This window comes from Camelus ferus, chromosome 5 (genome assembly GCF_009834535.1).
Source record: "Camelus ferus isolate YT-003-E chromosome 5, BCGSAC_Cfer_1.0, whole genome shotgun sequence".
Classification (NCBI taxonomy): domain Eukaryota; kingdom Metazoa; phylum Chordata; class Mammalia; order Artiodactyla; family Camelidae; genus Camelus; species Camelus ferus.
In genome coordinates, this window is record NC_045700.1 from 24,291,809 (window position 1) to 24,314,152 (window position 22,344).

Here is a 22,344-nt window from a genome sequence, read left to right on the forward strand (position 1 = left end):
AGAGGAGAGGCCTGAGATCAAGGACTAAACAGCGTTTCTGAAATTTTTTGAAAAATTGGCTGAGGACACAGCGTACTTTGTACCCTTAGTATTTAACAAAGAACCACATTCTATCCAAATTCTTGACGAGTTCCATTCAATTAAAAGAATTGTGTTTCTTGCTTCTACAGACAAATGGGATCAATTTCTGCTGTCAAAGAAAGGTTGTCCAAGGTCATGTTTCTAGGCCTCAAGCTCAGGCAATCTGGCTCCAGACCCCAAACTCTCATCACTCCCATTTGCAGACTCAACAGAAGTAAAATTTAAAAGAACAGAAAAAAATCCTTAGATAGTTCCCAGTATTCTTAAACTGATACACTCAACTAAGATCAGAAAAAGTCAAATTAAATAAAAACAAGAGTTGCTCCAAATACAAAAACTCACAAGAGATGAAAATTTAGAAGCAAAACTAGGTGAGTGGAGGAGAGGATAACGATGAAATAATGAAAGAAGACACAAAAGAGTCATCTGCTCTGAGCCCAATGCATCCAAATGAGAATTCTTCAAGAAGACGAAAACAATACTATGTAAACATGAAAACGGTACGGGCCTCTGACACAGGGAATGACCACTGAGGCCGCAGGGTAAAGTCAGGCCTTGATTAATAACCATGGGACCTTCCAAACACTTGTATGTAATTCTGCTTCACAAAGCTCTGTGTGTGTGTGTGTGTGTGTGTGTGTGTGTGTGTGTGTGAGTGTTTGTTGGGGGTGGAGGGTTGGTTCTTAAAAGAATTTCAATGTTTCAAAAAAAAAGTATAGAAATAATTCATATCTGAACAGGGTTATACAGACTATATTTTTAAATGCAGTTTCACATTAAAAAAAATCCTTTTTCCAAAATACAAAGCTCAAGAGGTAAATACATAAGTAATTACACAGGCAAAAATATATACACTGATTAAATATGCATACATGTCTCTAGAAGGATGCACAAAAAGATGGTAACACTGGTTACCTGTGTATAAAGAAAGTGAGTGTTAGGGACCAAGGTATCGGAGGAGAGATTTCATACCCCTTGGTGCTTATCCGATTTGAATCAAGTAGAACCAACTAACAGTGACAATTCAAAAGTTTTGTAAAGAATCTTGAAGTTCAAAAATAAAAATAAATAAAACAACACCGAATAGGAAAAGGTATGGAAATCTATTTATTTATATATATACATGTATGTGCATAGAGGGGTCCTGGATGGTAGAGGAGTTAGGGATTATAGCCTCAGTGAAAGATGCTAGCTTCCCACCAATGAGACAGGAAGGGGGCAGGGCACAGCCATTCAAGGAATGCTACAGCAATTAACATCAAAACGGTGAAAGACTCAACCCCCAGTAGGCCTTCAGGCTCGAGATGATGGGAGATTTAACTTCTAGTAGACCTTGAGCTTCATTATATGCGTATTGTAATATATTAACATGGTGAATAACATGCCCACAGGCACCATGGCAATCCCAAGGCTAGCCACAAAAGGTCAAAGAGTGGGAAATGGCCAACTTCCTGGGAATCCCAGCCCCTTCCCCAGGCTAGACTGCTCCTTCCACTTCCTTGCATATGAAGCTACCAAAGCCCATAAAAACAGGCAACACTACCCCTCAGGGTCTCTCTCTCCATTTGGAGACGGCCCACACTCTTGTCTATGGAGTGTGTACCTACTTTTACTCTAATCCGAGCACCCAATCTCCACACCTCATGGTCTTTCTCTTGCCTTTCGATGTATCTCTGAATAAATCTACCTTTACCCAACTGTGGCTCGCTCTTGAATTCTTTCCTGCGCGAAGCCAAGGACCCACACTTGGAGGGGCACAACCCAGGGGCTCAAATGACACCTAGGACATGGACCTCCTCACGCTCCACATCCGTTTTTCCTGCATGACTGTCACACATCATCATCACCCCTGGCCCCCGCAACTCACTGTCCATCACCAGAGATACACAACTAGCATGCATACACAGAGGCCATTTCAACTGGTAGATAATGCTGTTCATATATTCTATCTCTGAGAGGCTAGTTGCTTAAAAACATCTAGAATGACAGATGCACTTAAAAAAAAATGAAGAGGATTCTATAAGCTATCTATACAGAAATATATTTCATAATCTTTTTTTTCAAAGTTGTTTAAGGAAAGAAAAAAATCTGTTTGAAAGTCAGAGATTCCAAAAGATCAGTGATGCAAAACTTCCCCAAAGCTAGAAATCTATTAAATTATTAGCTTAACACTTGTAAACCAGAATACCTATGGTCTCCAACTTAAGACAGAAACCCTGAGTCCTTTTCTTTTGCATGTGAGCATATTCTATGACATCTGTCATCTCATGGTCCAAAAGTGATGCTGCCAGCTTAACCGGGCAGCAGAGTGACCTATTCCTCCCTCCTTGGCCAAGAGAAAATCTTCCCCCTAAAGCTGTAAAGCTGTCAGGGATGGAGTAGGTCCTTTCCTTTAAACTTCTTACAAGTCAGAACTTTTCACAAAATCTACCCCCCAAGAAAGGCTTATTTACATTAATTTGATTTGTGTTGCCATCATTCATTGTCTTCATTTTTAATTTACAGATATTTTTAGGCAAATAAAATGAAATGCAGTCCGTTTTCCTCAATCTGTCTCAACTCTACTCTTCATCTTCTGGGACCCAATTCATGTGATCCTTTAACAACTATTTATTTCACACCAAACTAGATACCTCCCTAAAGCTTACCAATCTAGCCTCCAGGCATATTTCTTAAATAAAAGCTGTAGATCTTTGTAAACCTAAAATTTGCATACTAAAGGAACAAATCAACTATCAAAAGACCTAGTAGTATACAGCAGTTGCTCACCTCTAAGCAGAGTTTAAAATTCATTTCAATGTATTATTTTGTTATAGAAACAGCTATTGACTTTTTACCTTTGCAAAATACTGTGCTTAATGAGCTGGTTAAATTAGAGGTGATAATGTGAAGCAAGTGTTTTAAATTGGTAAATTCTAAACCTTTTAATAAAAGTACATCAGTCAGAAGTTTTAATAAGACTCAACAGGACAAAGAAGAATTAATGATCTGTAGGTATCAAAAGGGGGTGATAGAAAATGATAACCTTAATCATTTGCATAGGGATTTATAATTTCATTGCTTAAAGGTTAACGAAATTACGTGGTATTTTGCCCACTCTTATCCAGTTATGGATGTCTTGGTTTGTATATATTTATTGACCAAACCATGTAACAGAAAAAAGTGATTGAAATATTATCAATTAACCTGCTGCATTTTTCTCTTAAGTACTCCTGGGTGCACAGCTATCATAATGTTCTTAACCAATAACTGTGTGCCCTAAAATAAAAATATGGTTTCCATCAACATCTCAAAAAAAGAAGAAATTCACAATCAGAACTCTAAAAGTACAGTAGGTTGCTAAAGTGACTTTTTTTTTAATTAGATACATTCCTTTATTTACTTTGTACTTCAAGTCAACTATTGCTAAATAGTTGCTTCTGCCAAATATTAACATAAAATCCACCCCAAAGATTGATGAATGTATTCAAGACACATTGTTTGAGGGTGAAACTGGATGGAGAAATGCAAACAAAAGATACAAATAATGAGAACATTTAAAATAATAAAAGAATTCTAGGCTGGAGCAATTGTTTTCAATTATCACAGGGCAAAAACACCACCCTATAGGGGTCTTGCTTCACTGAGCACCCAGGAGGTGTTCAAAGCCAGCGCTTTGCTTGGGACCCAATTCTAATGGAAAATTGCAAAGAGTCTAGCTTTAGGCAGAGTGGTATTTCCAACTCAGGCTACACAACAGAATCACGGGGAGGGCTTAAAAAAAAACAAAAACTGATACTTAAACCTCACAATCAGAGATTTTGGTTTCATCAATAATTTTTTGAAGGTCCAGATGATTTTTTACATGCAGCTAAAGGTGAGAAATACTGCTATAAAGGGCACTGGTCCTCAAAGTGTGGTCCCTGGACCAGCAGTGACAGCAACAGCAGTAGCAGTTGGGAACTTGTTGGGAATGCAAATTCCCAAGCCCCATCCCAGACCTACACAACTAGAAATTCTTGTTGCTGGAGGATAGGTTCTTGCCTCGAGCAGGGAAGAATTCAAGAGCAAGGCCTAGTAAAGTGAAAGCAAGTTTATTTAGAGGGATACACACTCCATAGACAGAGTGGGGTCCAGCTCAGAAAGGAAAATGGCTTAGGAGATATACATTCCATAGGCAGAATGCGGGCCATCTCAAACAGCGAGAGGGAGAGAGACTGAGAGGTATGGGGGTGTTTATTTAAAGTAAAAGTAGATACACACTCCACAGACAGAGTGCAGGCCACCTCAGAAAGCAAGAGAGAGCATGACTACCAGGTGCATGGTTGTCAGTTTTTACGAGCTGGGTAATTTCATAGGCTAACTTGTAAGAGGATTATTCCAACTATGTTGGGGAAGGGGTGGAGATTTCCAGGAATTAGGCCCCGTCCTCTTTTGGACCTTTTATGGTCAGCCTAGGAACTGTCATGGTGCCTGTGGGTGTGCCATGAGGTTCAAGGTCTACTGGAAGTCAAATCTTCCACCATCTTGGTTCTAACCAGTGTGTCCTGTCCTCAATTGCTGTGTCATTCCTTCAGTGGTTGTGCCCTGCCCCCTTCCCTCCTGTCTCAATCTGGGATGGGGCCGAGTATTCTGTATTTTGACAAGACCTTCAGGAAATTCTGATGTACACTCATGTTTGAAACACACAGCTTTAGAGTAAGAGGAACCTGGGTTTCGATCCTCTCTCCATAAGTTACTTGACTGAATGACCACTGGTCACCTCTCTAAATCTCACATTCCTCACCTGCAAAATAATAGAGTTAGCTAAGATTTATAAACATGTATTATGTGCCATAGAATGTGCTAATAAAGTGTTTTACATACATTAATTAATTTAACACAACAAGCTTATCAGGTAGATATTAATATCTTTTGCATTCATCCATGATTACAAAGTGAGGAAGAAGAATTAGATTTGAACTCAAGTTTTTCAAATTCCAAAATCATTGGTCTTTCCCTATTCCACAAAATACTCTCCGGTCTGCCCTTCCTTCCTGCCTGCCTGCCTGCCTGCCTGCCTGCCTTCCTTCCTTCCTTCCTTCCTTCCTTCCTTCCTTCCTTCCTTCCATCCTTCCCCCCATCCCTCCTGTTCCTTCTTTCCTTCTCTCCTGTCTCTGTCTACCTGTCTGTCTTTCTTACTTTCTTTGGAAGTTTATTTATAGTAATGAAGTTACTAGATGGAGACATACATTTTGCGAAATACAGAAACACATATGATTCAGTTCTAAACTGGTGAGTCCAAAACAGAAGACACTCAGGAGTTCATGACACTGGAGCTCAGAGATCAAGGCACGAGGCCAGGAAGAGGTGTGGCTTATCCCAAAACAGGGTGAAAAGTCTGTCCAACACAGGCGGAGCAACACTGGGTTAGAGAGCAGCAGCAAACAAGGCTGAGTAAGCAACATGGTGCAGACTATGACTTAGTGTAAGAAGAATTTCACTTTAGTATACTAAAGATACAAAACGTTTTTTCACAGAGTATTTTTGATGTACTGATGGCAAAAAAAAAGTTGATCAACACTTATTCTAGAAAAAAATCAACCTAGGATTACACTGAAAAAAAAATACACAGGAAAAAAGTGAATTCTATTACAAAAAATGTTCCATATGATCCACTCATTACTATAGTGTTTCCATGGGCTATTCATATGCATTACACAGTATTTTCAGTCATTTACTAATCCAGCCAACACTGACTGATCGCATTGAGTTAGGCATCAAGGGTAAAAAGATAAATAAGATACTGACCCGGGGCACATGGTGCATTTATGTAAGAAACAGACTGCCAAATGTTTTATGCAATATTTATATGAAGTTATTAGGAATTCCAAAGGCCACCATAGACAGACCAACTCTTAGGAATGACTCCTGTGAAATTCCTGAAAGTCAATGAGGTATAAACTAGCCAAAACCTTCTGCATATAACACACAAAAGTACTGCTTATGTTAGCATCACAATCATGAGCTCACAAGCGGAGCATCCCCAGTTCCATCCACACTGAGGCTGACTTCCGCTAGAAATGCAGGCAAACGTAAAATCCAGCTTTTTAACATTCACATCATTCGTTTCACTTTTCCTGAAGAACTCATGAGTAACGGTGCACAGAAACCCACTGGAAGATTCTACCTCTGTACCAATGAAAGAAAACATGGGGCACAATGGGTGACTGAATTCACTAGCACCTCTGTCAATGACAGTCCAGGGCTGGAAAGCATCTTTCTTAGTTCGGCTATAATCTGACAACTCCACCCTGCATATTTGTCTCTGAGAATCAATTTAGGGAGCATGTATATCCACCATACTAGGCTTAAATGATGAGGTGCTAGAGTTTTTTCTTCCCCCTCAGAATAAATGCGAACTGAATTTGCTATGATAATAGAAATTATAGCATTTTTCAAACTACATATATTCAAGAATCGTCAGTAATGCATCTTTAGTGAAGCTGTTTATTAATAACTTATACAAATATAATAATCAAAGAACTGAACCTCACAGTTAAAAACTACCTGGTAAGACACTAGCTTTTATGCCATATAATATCCAGGACATATATAATGTTAAAATTAAAACAATGGCATAAAAAGGTGTCTAAGTACTTTGAGTGATAATTTCTTTGGTCAAAATATATCCAATTCATATTTACATATAGTTATTTTACTAAAATTCAATCATCTGTCACCTCATTCTTTAACTATATGTGACAATGTGGTAGGATTAAAAGGTTGGTACTTGGTAGTAGTTTAGTTTCCAAAAAAGTGGTTGGTATAAAATCATATTTTAAAATATTCAGACGATGCCATCCAGATATCCACATGCACTTGGATCTATACGCCTGAGAGAACTTGTTTAGATTTACTGAAGCTATACCTGCTGTCAAGAAACAAAAAAGTTGTGACGGTTGATCAAACACAACTTTGCCTCCAGTATCATGTTAATGTCTTCCACTAACGCCATCCTAAAAGTTAACAGTCAGTGTAATCCACAGGTTTCTCTTTATTTCTATATTTAAATCATCACAGGTTTGATCAAGCATGCAAATCCCTTTGGGCTCAGGGTTCCCATCAACATGTCTTATAGGAACATTAAAAATTGAGTGGGCATAAATAACTCCAACAGTGCGGAGCTCATGACAGCATCGCTGTGATCTCTGCGTTTCATGTGCAACAGCACTGGGGAAGTTTGCAAGGGAATGTGAGCAGCTAATTACTAGCTTTTGCTTGAGGGCAGGTGTGCTGATCTCTACAGGTGTCTTAGCTGCAGCGCTCTGCCTACTTGCCTCTTGAAGACGTTCACTATAACTTGCTCAAGCCCTGCAAAACATCTGACAGAATACTAAACTGTTGGGTGTTCAGGAAGAAACATGTTGTGACTTCTTAAAGATACCGCCAAGGAGAAATAGCAGTTGGAGAGGCCTTACGTGGTTTGGGAAAGAATAGTATAAGACAGTATAAAAAGTAAATATAAAATTATATCAATCACACACATTAAACAAGGATACCAATGTTGTATCAGTAAGTACAGAAAATTTCTCAAAGAAAATCTTACTTTCTAGACAGTATATTAAAAAAAAAAAAAGAAAAAAACTAGCTAAATAATAATCTTACATTGGACCATCTTTTTCATTCGTGCAAGATAGTGGCCAGTGCTGTGTATGAAATTTTAGAAGGACCAAAAAAAAAAAAAATCTGAGAAGGTATCTACTATTAGAAATTAGCAAATAAAACATTCATCTGCTGACTGGGGAGGTGTACATACCATTCACATGTGATGCCACTTACAGGATTAATCTTCCTTAGAATCCTTCACATAATACTTCGAAAGGAATAATGCTTAATAATGGAAAGACACAAATCAGAGGCAAACATCTCCTGTCTTGCTACTGGTACCTGCGTAATCTGGGGCAAGAAACTTAACCTTTCTGTGCTTCAATTTCCTCGTATAATAATAAACAAGACCCACCTGATCGGGGGGTATTTTTAAATAAGACAGTGTCCCTTAACCATTTGAGCTAGAGCTTGACATATAGTAAGTGCTTAATAAACAAATTAGCATCATGAAAATTTCTAAATACATTAGCCTCTTTTCTTAGCAGAGTACTAGCGAATCAAAAAACATCTTGGAAAGTAAAGATTCATCAGTGGTATATTATTCAGAAATTTGTTATATGGTGCATCTTTTTAAATAAAATTATTTGATCTTGATTTTAAGCAATCAATCTAATCAATAAATAAACACACAAACACAACTTTTAAATAACTCTTTACTTCATCCGAAAAATCAATCATCTTGGTGACAAGGTCATATTCTTAATATAGAATTTTTGTGGAGAAATTAGTCATGTTTTATAACAACAAAGTAAAGTTCTAATAACATTTCAAACTTCATCTAGTTAGGAAAGAACCTTTTGGGCAATATTAAGGATAATATTCTTAGGCAATGAATCTGCTAGAGTAAGAAAATGCCTGTAAGTGAGAATATATTTTTATCAATTATTTTCATCCAAAATTCCCCATTTAGTGCTTTTCTTGAACCATATGGAATTAAGATGGTATTTCAGATCATCATTAATAATAATTGTGTAACCAAAACATCACTGATCTTTAAAAAAAATTAATAAAAGTAGGAATTAAAACTGTTTCAGACTATTCTCAACAGAAACAAAAAGGGGGAAAAGTTTAAAGCAAAATGTGTACAAGATACATAAAAATAACATAGTATTTCCAAAATTAAGAATAATGAGACCCCTGGGAATGATCAGAATATAACTGTTGGAAGAAATATCCCTCTTAGTCTCAGTAGACTATTACATCAGAGACTTATTTCTTCAAATCTAGACAATGCAGTAACCTTCTGTTCTCTCTTCCTTTAAATCCTGCTTCCTCCTGTCCTTCCTCCCATTTCCAGTGGCATCCCAACCACCATGAATGTTAAGAACTGACCTGCTGTGCTTTGTTTAATTCGTACCTAATTATGTCACAGCCTCACACAAAGATCTAGTCTCACTAGAAGATAGGCACATAGACACTTAAAGAGGTGTGTGTGCATGTGCATGTGTCCGCACACACATGTGCATGCATGCATGAATGAGCATGCACAAAGTGCTAAGAAAGGATAAACCAGGGGTCAATTCGTTTTGCCAAACATGAGTCAAGGAAAGCTTCATACAACTGATGGGAGCCATGTGAATTAGTACCTACAGAACAAATTCAAAGCTTCAGGCCATAAGTATCCATTATTGAGCCTCAGTCCACCCTGTTCCAACTGCTTCCCACACTCTCCCCGCGCAGACCTGCATGTCCTCATTCTCTAAACATACTGGACACTCTGCTGTCTCCTGGCCTCTGCCAGTCCTTCTGCCTTGAATCCCTTTTTCATTGTCCCCATCCTTAAACTTTAAAATAAAAAAGATACCCTTATACCAAAACATTCCACTTCCACTTATTTTTCTTATACAGTTAAATCAAAAAGGAATCAAAAAGGACTTTTAGACTTTGCAACAGCAAGCAGGAAGACAGTGTTAATCCCTTCAAAAACTCTGAAGGAAAGTGATTTTCAACACAAAATGTAATTATTTGGGCAAAATACTAATCAAGTGAGAAAACTGAATAAAGGTATTTTTCTCACACATAACCTTTCCCAGGAAACTGGATATATACCACAAAAATAAAGGAATAAGACAAGAAGGAAGACAGTATGAGATTCAGGAAAAGGCAAAGGGAGTTCCTAGTTTAACAGCAGAAGGGAAACACAGGAAGAGAGCATATCTAGAAAATGAGACGGAAGGAGAATGGAAGTCTCCTGTAAATGTACAGTCAAGAAAAAAATGGAAACAATTAAATTATTCAATGCAATTCACCTTATAGAAAAGAATACTAAGAAGCTCCTGGAAGATACAGAAAGAAATATTAAGAGTGACAAATAAGCTAGATAAATGAAAAAATAAGGGACTACTAACTTCATGAAAAACAAAATCAAAAGCATATTTTTTATCAGAGGTTATTACAATACTCAGTTATAAACAATATCTGCATAGTAGAATAATGCAACCCTAAAAATAAGTCAGCCAAAAGTTGGGAATATGTCGGGGAAAGATGGAGGTGGAAAGATAAGAAGTCCTTAAAGACCATAATATAAAGCCAACAAACAATATCTAAAATGTATGCATTAAAAGTTAACAACGTGTATATATGTGATCCAGCAATACAGAGATATGTAATAACCAGAAGAAGCAGATGAAAGGTTAAACATCATTTTTAAGAGAGAAGGGGACCGGAAAAAGTAGGCAAAGCACAACTGAATTTTCTAATTGGCCTTTTACAACAATTAGAATTTTAGAGTAGGTAAATGTATTATTTTGACAAAATATGAATTAATTGAAAAGAAAGAATCAGGCATGTTCACAAGAAGGGTTTTGACAGTGTTTTTCACAGAGTAAAAAGCAGAAACAATCTAAATGTTCAATCATCGGTGGCTGGTTAACTAAATTACATTATTATCTATACAGTTGTTAAATGACTCTATAGCTATTTAAAATGATGTTGCAGGGGAAAAAAAACCACTTAATGCCATGGAGAAATGTCCATATTATAAAATGAAAAATGATAGGTCAACATATAGCAAAAGAAAAAAAGAGGGAATACCTATAAAAACATTAATGGTAATTTAATTTATTTTTCTTTTTTCTCAATGCTTCTCTGGTTTTCCAAATTCTCTAAAGGAAATCGTAACTTTGTAAATGAAAAAAAAAAAAAATCTAAATGCAACTCATCACTCTATTTAAATTGTGTCACTTCACGAAGGCTTCCCTGATATCCAAGCCAGAATTCCCTTTTATCTCCTACTATACACTGGACACGCCACCACCAGAACATGAGTGCAACCTGCTTTGTAGCACAGGTAATTGTCTATGTCCCTTCTCCCATTTGATTTAACCTGCCATCACCACATAGGCTAAATGGAATATGCCTGGGCTTCTGGAGACAAGCCCCCCAAATGAGGAAATCATAGAAATAGCCTGTGAATTAGTTAAAAAAAAAAAAAGAAAAGAGTATTGACTGACTAGTTTTGAGGATAATAGTCATGTAAGTTTCAAGGTGGTTTTTCTTATCACATTGCTATTTAGTCCCATCCCACACAAGCTATCTCTCAAACTGACTTCTAAAACATTTTTCTTCTGTCTGAAGGCTTCAGTGAAGCAGTGTTTAAATGGAGATCTTCAGAATTTCTTAATAGATACATGCTTATAATTCCATAATGCCAGTTACTTGAGGATCGTTGGTAGAACATCAGTTACCCAAAGTGTTACTATATTAAATAAGTTAAAAATAGGACTATTTGTCTTTATGTGTGTATAAGATTTCCAAATTAACTAGAAATCTAAATATGTTTGGTGGAGCAAATATGAAAAACATTTCATAATGTTTGGCTTTTATTTAGTTCTAGTTTCAAAATGACTAATAAATGAAGCAGCATAAATTCTAGAAACAGAATGTTTCTGGGCAAAACCAGAAAACTCCACTCATTCTAATATGCAAAGGACTCTTAACTCTTTCCTATAAACGGGAGTAACATTCAGTATATTTGATAAAAAGTCTTAAAGGATTTTAAAATTTCATCTTGGTGGGGCTATTTTCTCCATGAGATCAACCACTCCTTTTCAGCGTCCTTTCAGAATAGACTACCTATGAGTAAGAGGAACCACAAAGAACAGAATGTTACAAAGTAAAGAGCTATTTTATCCACTCTCACTCTCCTATCCCCAGAGGTCTGAGCAGTAGGGCATAAGGATAAGGCAAATCGCCTTTTACAGAGCAAGGTTAAACTGTCTATTGAGTGACAACTGTATGGAATAAGGAAGGCATTAAATTTTAATGACAACAATTTGATCTGTAGATTTCTATTTTGTATATTGTTTATCAGCTTTTAAAAACAAACAAGGAGGTAATGGTTTAACTACTAAAGAATCATTTGCTTTACAAAATAATGTGTCATGAGATGGTTCTGTATATTAAATGACATGCAATATAGATTAAAGCTATGACAGAGAGGAGACAAGGCAGAAAAACATAAAACCCAAAATATTAGGAACAATACCGACTGAACTTTACTTGAGCATTTCAAAATTTTAACATGGTAAAACATATTGTTGATGTTACAAAAAATCATTTTACCATCAATTTTTCAAGGACATGTCCTCTGCATTAAGCAAAACACACTACTAAGAATTCTAGAAAATACAAGCCAATCTACAACACAGAAAGAGACCAGCAATTGCCTGGGAACTGAGATTGGAGGTGGTGGAGGTTTGCTTCAAGGGGGCACAAGGGAACTTTCTCGGGTGAAAGAAACGTTCCAAATCATAATTATGGTCATAGCTACACAGCTGTGTGCTTTTGTCAAAACTCATCACATTGCCCGCTTAAAATGGGTACAGTTTATTAGAAGTAAATTACACCTGAATACAACTGATATAAAAGAATACACTTGTAACAGTTGACCATGGCTGACAATCATTCCAATTACCTAATGACTTTTATTGTAAATTCATTCTGTTTCTGACACACAAGGTTAAAGGTACCATGAGTAAAAACTAGCTGAGTGACATCATTAGTTTACAGTCACCAGGCATAATAACTTATTACTGGTTTAATGCACTGCCACCCACCCTGTGCTTACCACACAGCACTTCATATATTACTGGTTGGTTTTTTTTCTGCTCAATTAGTCTTCAGGCAAAAAAATGTGCCATGTATTTATTAGTGTCCTCTAAGATCTAGCTCAATTTGTTTCACAAACCAAAGGGTTTATACATTGATTTACACAATGAAAGACTTTAGACAAGTAATTATCATTTCTTCCTAATACTAAAAAAGCAATAGTTTTTGAAAAAATGTAAGAACAGCTATCTTCATTTCTCATACTAGACAGTGCTATTTTAGAAGATGAATACAGACTTTTTCATAATTATATTTAAACTATTATTTTATATTTGAAAAAGAAAATTCTTCAACAGGTATTAAAGAGCCAACAGAACTTATAAAACAAGCTACAGTATAACAGTATAGTTTTTCTAAGTGAAAACATTACAATTTTATTTCTTTCCTTTATGACAGTGTTTCCACTATATATAAATTTTACTAAAATGATTACCAGTAAAGTATCTATTTTAAAAAATAATATGACATATCATCTCACACTTAGAAATTGGTTTAAGATAACTTATTTCACAAATCTTAACAGAAAACACTTAGTTTATTAATTATTATTTTAAAAATTAATTACACAGTAATCAAGCCAGGGTGGTACTGGCAAAAGAACAGACAAATAGATCAAAGGAACAGAAAAAGAGAGCCCAGAAATAGACCTACACAAATACAGTCAACTGATCTTTGACAAAGGAACAAAGGCAATTCAATGAAGGATAGTTTTTTCAACAGATGGTGATGGAACAACTGGATATCTACATGCAAAAGTCTGAATCTAGATATAGACCTTACACCCTTCGCGGAAAAAAAAAAAAAATTCAAAACGGATCACAGGCCTAAATATAAAATGCAAAACTACAAAACACCTAAAAGACAATATATGAGAAAATTCAGATGACCTTGGTTTGGCATGACTTTTTAGATACAACACAAAAGGCACAATCAGGGGTAGGAGGTAGGGTGGAAGCTGGTAAATTGGACTTTATTAAGAAAATCAGAAGCAACCCACACACTGGGCAAAAATATTTGCAAAAGACATATCTGAGAAAGGACTCATCCAATAAATACCACTCCCTCCAAAAAAAGCCCAAAACAAAAACAAAACTTTTAAAACTCAACAATAAGGAAACAATCCAACATTTTAAATGAGCAAAAGATCTGAACATCAAAGATGGTATACAGATGGCAAATAAGCATATTAAAATGCTCAACATCATAGGTCAATAGGGAACTGTAAATTAATACACACCTATTAGAATGGGTAAAATCCAAAACACTGGCAACACCTAAAATTCTAAAGAGGAAGTGGAGCAACAGGAACACTCCTTCATTTGCAGTCCAACTGCAGAATGGTATAGCCTCTTTTTAAAGACAGTTTGACAGTTTCTTACAAATTAAAACTAAACATACTTCTACCATACAATCCAGCAATGATGCTCCTTGGTATTTAGTTCAATAAGTTGAAAACTTACACCCACACAAAAGCCTGCACACAAAGGTTTACCAGCAGCTTTATTCAGAATTGCCGAAACTTGGAAACAGCCAAGATATCCTTCAAAAGGTGACTGGATAAACACACTGTGGTACATCCAGATGCTGGAATATTATTCAGCACTAAAAAGAAATGAGCTATCAAGCCGTGAAAACACAATGAATAGTCTTAAATGCATACTGCTACATGAAAGAAGCCAATGTGAAAAGGCTACATACTGTATGATTCCACTTGTAAGACATTCTGGAAGAGGCAAAACTATCCAGAGATCAGTGGTTTGCCAGGGGCTCTAAGGGAGAGAGGGAGGGAGGGATGAACAGGTGAATCACAGGGGATTTTTAGGGCAGTGAAGCTATTCTGTATGACACTATAGGGTGAAAACATGTCTTTCATTATACATTTGTCAAAACCATTAGAATGCCTAACAGAGTGAGCCTTAAACTTAGGACTTTGATAATGATGGATCAACGTTGGTTGATTCTAACAAGTGTATCACTCTGGTGGGGATTTGATGGTGAGGGAGGTTCAGGAGAGGGGACCCTCTGTATGTTCCATTTGGTTTTTCTGAACCTAACACTGCTCTAAAAATTAAAGCCCATTAATTATTTTAAAATTAATTACATAAAAAATTCTTTCCTAAATAAAATCCAGATCTTGTGTGTGTAGTTTAACATGGAAATTTAATGCAATGGCTCTCTTGCTCATGTCAACAGAAGGATCCACCTTTTCTTTAAAACATGTCAGGTCCTTTCAAAAGTATCTTTCTCCAAGAGAAGTTTATAGTTTGTGGTTTTATGAGAAATTCAACAAGCTTCCCGTATTGAGGAGCAGTTCTTATTGTCAAAATCTTAAGTTTTACAATGACAGCTTCACTTTTACAATGATGGTTTCAAAAGATTATGTTTCCAATGCCAATAAAAAAACGTATGTGCCAAGCAGCTAACATTCACCAGAATGTGTCAACTCTAGGGTTTTACCATATTATATATAATTGATTTCTTCACTCAATCTCTTGGCATTTATTGCTTTTCTCTTCCAATACATGAAAAAAAAAATAATGCTTAAGGGCCTCCCAATACAAAAAAATAATAATAATTAAGAATGGTTTAAAAGTACATTAAATATAAAGAAAGTTTAATTCAGACACCTACTTAAAAATAAAATAATAAAACATAATATTAAGATCTTCTACCACTGACTTAATATTTTCACACACACAAAAAAAAAACCCCAAAATTCTTGACCATGATATTTTTCAGTCTGACTAAGAGCTGGATCATTCAGGAAACAATCAAAATTGGGGGGGGGGGGGGGTTGTAAAAGAACAATTAAAAAGTCAGCAATATAATTTTAAGTCAGGAATGGTATAACCTGAGTTGAAGAAAAAGAGAAGTCAGGAGTTGTAAGTAAACAAAAAGCTATTATCCAGACAAGGTAATTAGGAGCTAAATACGTGAAATTACCACAAGATAATTTTAGATTAAGACATTAAAACTATCTTGATAATGGATTTTATTAAAACTAAAATTAGCATTCAAAGGATTCAAATACTTTTTTTTTAGAAACTATATATTGTATGTGAGGCACTGTGACAGAAGCGCTGGATAGATGTCCGCTGGACTTACAATCTCAATGTAAAACACAATGGACACAAGAGAAATCAGTATTAGTCAGAAGTGAGAAGTGACTAGTTGAGAGAAGCATGGGAAAGAATAATTATGGTTGAATGAGGCATCTTTAGCCTTAATAATTTGGGAGAATGAATTTCCATTAAGTGAGGTAGTAAACAGAGCCATATTTGCAAGGAAGAAAAACAATTTCATTCTGAGTATGAATTTTGAGGTATTATTAGTATCTGGTAAGCAGTTGACCTCAAGAGGAGTCAATGTTGGAACTGCTAATCCAAAAATTATTAGAATACGAGATGATGAATGATAACTAAACTTACTGGGGTAATCACTTCATAATATACGTACGTCAAGACACTCTGCTGTACACCTTAAATTTCTACAGTATTATCTGTCAGATCTCAAAAAAAACTGAAAGAAGAAAACTGAAAAAGTAATAATTAGACTAGAGGTGAAGATTAATGACAGGAGTAGATGAAGTCACTCAAAAAAAAGAAAACTAAGCTAGGAAAAACAGACTGAAAATGGGTCTTTGGAAAAGCTCTTGGTTTAACGCATAAGCAGCTAAAGAGGGACAGAGAGGAAGGGTAACAAGGGGAGTATGAGAGGGAGGGACAGCGAGCACACAAGTGAGCCAGCAGAGGCAGATTAAAAAAACTAAAAAACATGGCAGTAGGAAGACACTGCTACCCCAGTCTCTACTCCAGAAACAAACCAAAAAAAAAAAAAAAAAAAGTAAAAGAACAAAAAATAATGAATACCTCATCGTCAATGAAACAAAGACACAGCCACAACCACAAACCACAAACTATTTAAAAAAAAAAAAAAAAGAAGAGAAAGAAAAATCTGCCAAATTATGTGATATCTGGAACCAAAATGAGGAGTAATGCTGACAGCCAAACCACACCCTCTCAGATCTAAGGCAGGATAAAGATTTCCCTAAAGTTGGAACAGTTCTAAAGCCCACTCAAGGAAACTCTGATTGGAGTAAGGATGTTTAAACATCTACCTAGGAGAGAATAAGAGAAGTTTCTCCAGAAAATCATAGTCAACACCACAGAAAGACAGAGGAAACACCAACATGTTCTTATTGTCAATGACTAGCTTTTTTGCTCGGAGATATTGCCAAATGGGAGGAAAAGAGATAGGAAGGAATTATCACCAAACCACTCCTATGACTCACAGGCCCTCAAAGTCACGGTGACCTTCACAGCACTGCGAATTGAGGTGAGATATGTCCCCAGAGCAAGTGAAGGAGCGTAAGATAAAAAACCCACATGGAAGTGCAAACTGTTGTCATTTATCCCCTCTCCCTACTATTCAACACTTGCATCTGACCTCACATTTTTTTCAGGCAATACCTGTTCTTAAAGGAATATGAACTCATTGAAAAATGAGTATGAACCAGAAAGGAATCAGCAAAAAGTTTATACACTACTACCAAGGATCAGAGTGGCAGGATTATAAGCCAATGGCAGATGAAGAAAAGATATTGTCTTAGGAAATAGAGGAAGCACTCACAAAGAATTTTCCACAGCTTATATTACAGAGAATATGAGCTACTTCAAAGTAAAAGAGGCTATAAGAAAAGTATGAAATACCTAAGAGAGGATAAGACAATTAAAGGACATGAAAAAGCAAACTGGTAGACTAAGATGGAGATTGCGGGGGGTGGGGAGGCGGAATAAGTTAAAGCCAGAAAAGAAGCAATGAAAAACCAGAGCACCCAATACTGAAACAGTCAAGGAAAGAGGATGGGCATGAAAAAAAGCACAGAAAATGAAAAGTTTTAAAAGATATATAAGAGATGAGATGAGATGCTCAATATAGACACTAAATGAGATCCAGCCAATACACACTTGAAATCCTTTCAAAAGAAAATAGAACAAATAAAATAGGCGAAAAAGAAAAAAAAAAACACTATAACAAAAGAAAACGTTTTCTTGAGGGGTGGGGTAGAATGAAAAATTGGATTCAAAACAATACTAAGACATTATCTTTATGAGGTTACAGAATTTAAGAAAGAGAGAAAATAAATATAAATTCTGTGAGTATAAAGGCAGAAAAATTGAGTGGCCTTAGACTTTTATATAGCAGCATTCACTATTATTGTCTGGATATAAGAAGGCAACGTCTTCAGAGTTCAAAGGCAATGATATAACACCCAATTATGTGATGCCCAGCCAAACTGTCCATAAAGCACAAAAGCAGTCTACAAACACTTTCAAGCATTCAATTACTCAAGAAATACAGTAACTATGAGCTCTTCTTGAAAAAAATGTATGTACATATAGGTAGATACATAAATAGATATAGTTAGGTTTAGATACAACCAAAAAAAAAAACAAAAACCCACTAAAAACAATCAAAACAAACAAAAACCTGATAACCAAATTCAGCCAGCCAAGAAATGAATCAAAACAAAGAACTAAAAAACAGAGATATGTGTTGATATAAAGACTAGAATTAATTTTACAGAATGGAGATAGACCAGGTTCTTTGTCCTCTGAATGAATGGGTCTTTACAGAGAGAGGCCACACTCACAGAGTATGGTTAAAATACAAGGCTGCTTCAATACTCTCTCCCATTATCAAATCCAAGAAAAGGAGAATAAAAAGATACAACATAGGGTAATAGGAGAAACTAGGAAAAATTGTTTCAACAGGTACCCCAAAGAAACTGAGTCTTCCCATTTATGGGCTTCCAGAAACAGAACTGCAGCCAGTGATCTCAGCAAGCGTACCAGAAGCAGCATGAGCGGCAGTCCTCACAGAGCCCGGGGAGGTGCCCAGTGGACCTCTGCTTCTGTGAAACCAACTAGATTTAGTACTGACTCTTTTGAGAGTGCCCAGGCATTCCAGGGTTTCACTTCTCAGGCATAAATAATCTATCAATCTTTTAAAAATACACAACTAAAAGAAAATAACAAGGGCCGTTAAAGAGGTAGGGGAGAAAAGGATCATTATAGGATTAATGAAGTCATGTGTGTGAAACTTTTGAAAATTGCAAAGAACTATAGCTTTCAAAGACTCTTTCATTCAATAAAAAACAAAGAATAAAAATAATAAAAATAAAAATTTAAAAAGCCATCAGTTACTCCTCATTTCCTACAGAGTAAATTCTAAACCACTTAGATTTTCAAAAGCATTTGCATTCTGACCCCAGGCTACCTATATAGTTGATTTCCTATTGGGAGCTCTCTTCCTCCACAGCACTGAACCAACAGGTGTTCTTTTTAACCCAATGTATGCTCTTCTGGGTCCATAGTTTTGTTTCCATCTTCCTTCCTAATAGCATCACCACCTTCACTAACTCTGTAACATTAAATCCTATTTACTATGCTGGGCCCATATTATATGCAATACCCTATATAAACTTTTTAAAGTAATCTAACATTCAATTTCTTCAATTTCATATAGTCTATTTTTATATAGTTTTTGCTACATGACCTACACATCAAATTCTTCAAAAATAAGAGAAAAAGAGATTAACATTCTTACATTTCAAGGACTATACTTAAATTAAATTAGTAAACTATTACTTTATATTCAAGTTGCATGAGCTAAAACTTGATTTTACTCTATGCGATTCAGTTTCTCTATCTGCTAATCAAAGTTTATTCTCCTTTAAAAAAATGTGCTACTTGATTAGAAGCATCAGTCCCTGAGAATGGAATTTTCTCAGGGAACACGTCTCAAGACTATCTGCAATTTAAAAAAAAAATTAAATAAATTTAAAAATTTTTAAAAAGCAGGTCATAAGCACTGAGTATTTTTAAATATAAAACTAAGACTAAATAACTGAAAATTAGTTCCCAAATAGAATACAAGTGTTACACATATTGACATGATACAAATTTAACATAAGTAATAAAAATTGGGCAGTAGGAAAATGGAAATATGTTATTTTCTTACTTTTCATTGCAGGAAATAAACTGATACAATAACATATACAGTTAATTTTTTAAATATAATAATCTTGATCTGTTATCATTTTTCATAATTTTTTTCACCTTAAGTGAAATCACTTAGGTATTTCTTACTGTAAAGGGTCTTCACTTAATTACTGTAACTCCTTTTGTTTTTACTTCAATTTCTTTTACTTATATTACAATCAAGTAGTATTACTTTTATTTAAGTGAAAGTAGTATGTAGGATGATTCTATTATCATTTCTCTTGTTTCTCTATAAATCTATGTACACATGTACATGTGCGTGTGTGGGTATGGGTATGTGTGCACAGAAGGAGAAAAAAAAGTCTGAAATGAGTTCCAAATTATAATAATTATTTATTTGTAGAATGATTTTTTAAAATTTCTTCATCCTTATTTTTACGATGAGTTTTTGTACAGTGAGTACCCAATCATTTAATGCAAATCAGCATTTTAAGAACTTGAACAACATCATAGAAATCACAAGTCTGACTCAGAGTAGAAAAACATACATGCCCCCACATATTCCTGTACTTATTCAGGTATTTATTCACTCATTTATTCAACCAGTAACTGTGTTGTATCCACTATGGAGAAGAAATAAGACATGAAATTGTCTTAAACATCTTAGGTGCCATCACATCCTTAATAAGAGAAAGTTTGTACTAGATAATTATAAGGCATATGTAAAACATAATATTCTAATAAAAAGCATTGATCATATGAAATTTAAAATCTGAAAGAATAAACACAACACAAATACTACGAACAAAATTTTACTTCATTCTTAGTGGATTTTTTTTTTTTTTTTGCAATATGGAAGATATAGGGTTAAAAAAACAAAAAGAGTCATCATATTCCAACCTTTAATTAAACAGAAAGCAAAATCTAAATAAATAAAAATGCCATCTCAACATAGTGGTTTAGGGTTTGAGCCCTTCTACTTAGAAAAGGGACTATACCTCCCATGCTAGGAGAAACTCTCTCTCACTCTGTTTTCTTATTACCCAATACCTCCCACCTCGGGCTCTTCCCTTGGGCTACCTCCCTCTATACAGCCTGCCAGTCTAATGAACTTTCTGGCATAAAGGGGAAATTCTAATGCCTCTTTAGCATATTTTCCCCCATCAACACATTTAATCAAATGCCACAGCTCTAATTCCTCATCTCACAAAGGCAATGTTCTTTTAAAGAAACAATCCATAAGAATTTAGCTGAACAAGCAAAGTGATGGAAATCACCAGATTACAGCCAACTATTTACCAGAAGCATTCTAAATTCTGAGGTTGGGAGGGTGGTAATATTTTAACAAAAATGATCACTGGCAAAACCTCAAAGAAGGTATATATTCAAAAATATGTACATCGGTTCACATCCTTGGTTTACATCTGGTTTTGCTCTGAAATGGGGGAAAGCCCGATAACAACTCTTTGAAAAGGTTAAACATAACTTCCCCCATTTGCTTTTTGAAACCCACATATATAATGACATTTGTTGGCTGAGTCTCCACAAGTGCCTTGCAAAAAAAAAAGTGGTAAACAATCTCAAAGATAATGCAAACTTCAGGTATGCAAAAGGAAATGCTAAAAAGTGTACTATTTATACAGTGTTGAAAGCTCTTAGGCAGATGATTCAAAAGTATTTTAAAATAATTCTCTGAAACTTGAAGTAAGTGCATCTAGCACTGAAACAGATTTTATAAATATGAATGACGAACTTTATGTAAGTTATGAATTGCATATATCTTGCCATTTGGGAAAAATGTTTTGTTGGAAGACAAATAACGTGATTATGCATCACCTTTTTATTTTTTTGTCCTATGACTCTTCATACCAACACAGAAGAATTCGGGGGAGGAAAAGAGGAAGCTGATCCATTCAAGCACCTTTGCTACAAGCACATCTAATTTTCTCTCCACTCAAGAGTGAAGAGTGGGAAGAGAAAGGAAAGAAAGGAGGAGCGCTAACAAGACAGCAAGATGGAAAGTGACGCTGGAGGTAGAAGCAAGAATGAGACACATGGGCTTATAACATGGTGCTGTTCTCCCACAGAATGGAAATGGGAACAATGACATAAGATGCATATATAAAAGGTCACAAATATGAGCCACAAACCATGGTTAGAAAATGTGAGATGACTCAGTGAGTCAGACACTGCCACTCAGCTTAAGCACCAACAATCACCTCCTGCCACAGACGGTGGTGCATGGCTGCTGGACTTCCCCTCATTAGGAAGTCAGGTGTCAGTACCTGCTGCTAAAGTTGCTATTCTGGGCTTTGACCAACAGCTGTTAACAATGAAGTGTAACTGCAACAGTGGGGTCTTTGTATTCCTGTAGACCTGGGCTCACACCCCACATCTTCTAGCTCTACCTGCAAGATGGTTTCGCCTCTGTGAGTCTCAGTTTGCTCATGGCAAAATGCATATAACAATTCACAGGACTGTTGCAATAAATAGTTGAGGCAAAGCCCCTGTACGTTGCTTG

At 35.8% G+C, this 22,344-nt stretch overlaps 1 protein-coding gene across 4 annotated transcripts in view; it reads right to left on the reverse strand.

Annotated features, from left to right (window-relative positions):
• The window catches only part of GTDC1 (glycosyltransferase like domain containing 1), a 349,484-nt gene that overhangs the window by 275,756 nt on the left and 51,384 nt on the right, over positions 1-22,344 (reverse strand). The window contains exon 1 of one of the 4 annotated variants that reach the window (XM_032479390.1): positions 2,395-2,398. The exons of the other annotated variants lie outside the window; for them this stretch is intronic. The gene's annotated coding sequence lies outside the window, so the exon portion shown is untranslated. Of the gene's footprint in view, positions 1-2,394; positions 2,399-22,344 lie in introns of those variants that run through there. 4 annotated transcript variants of the gene reach the window in all.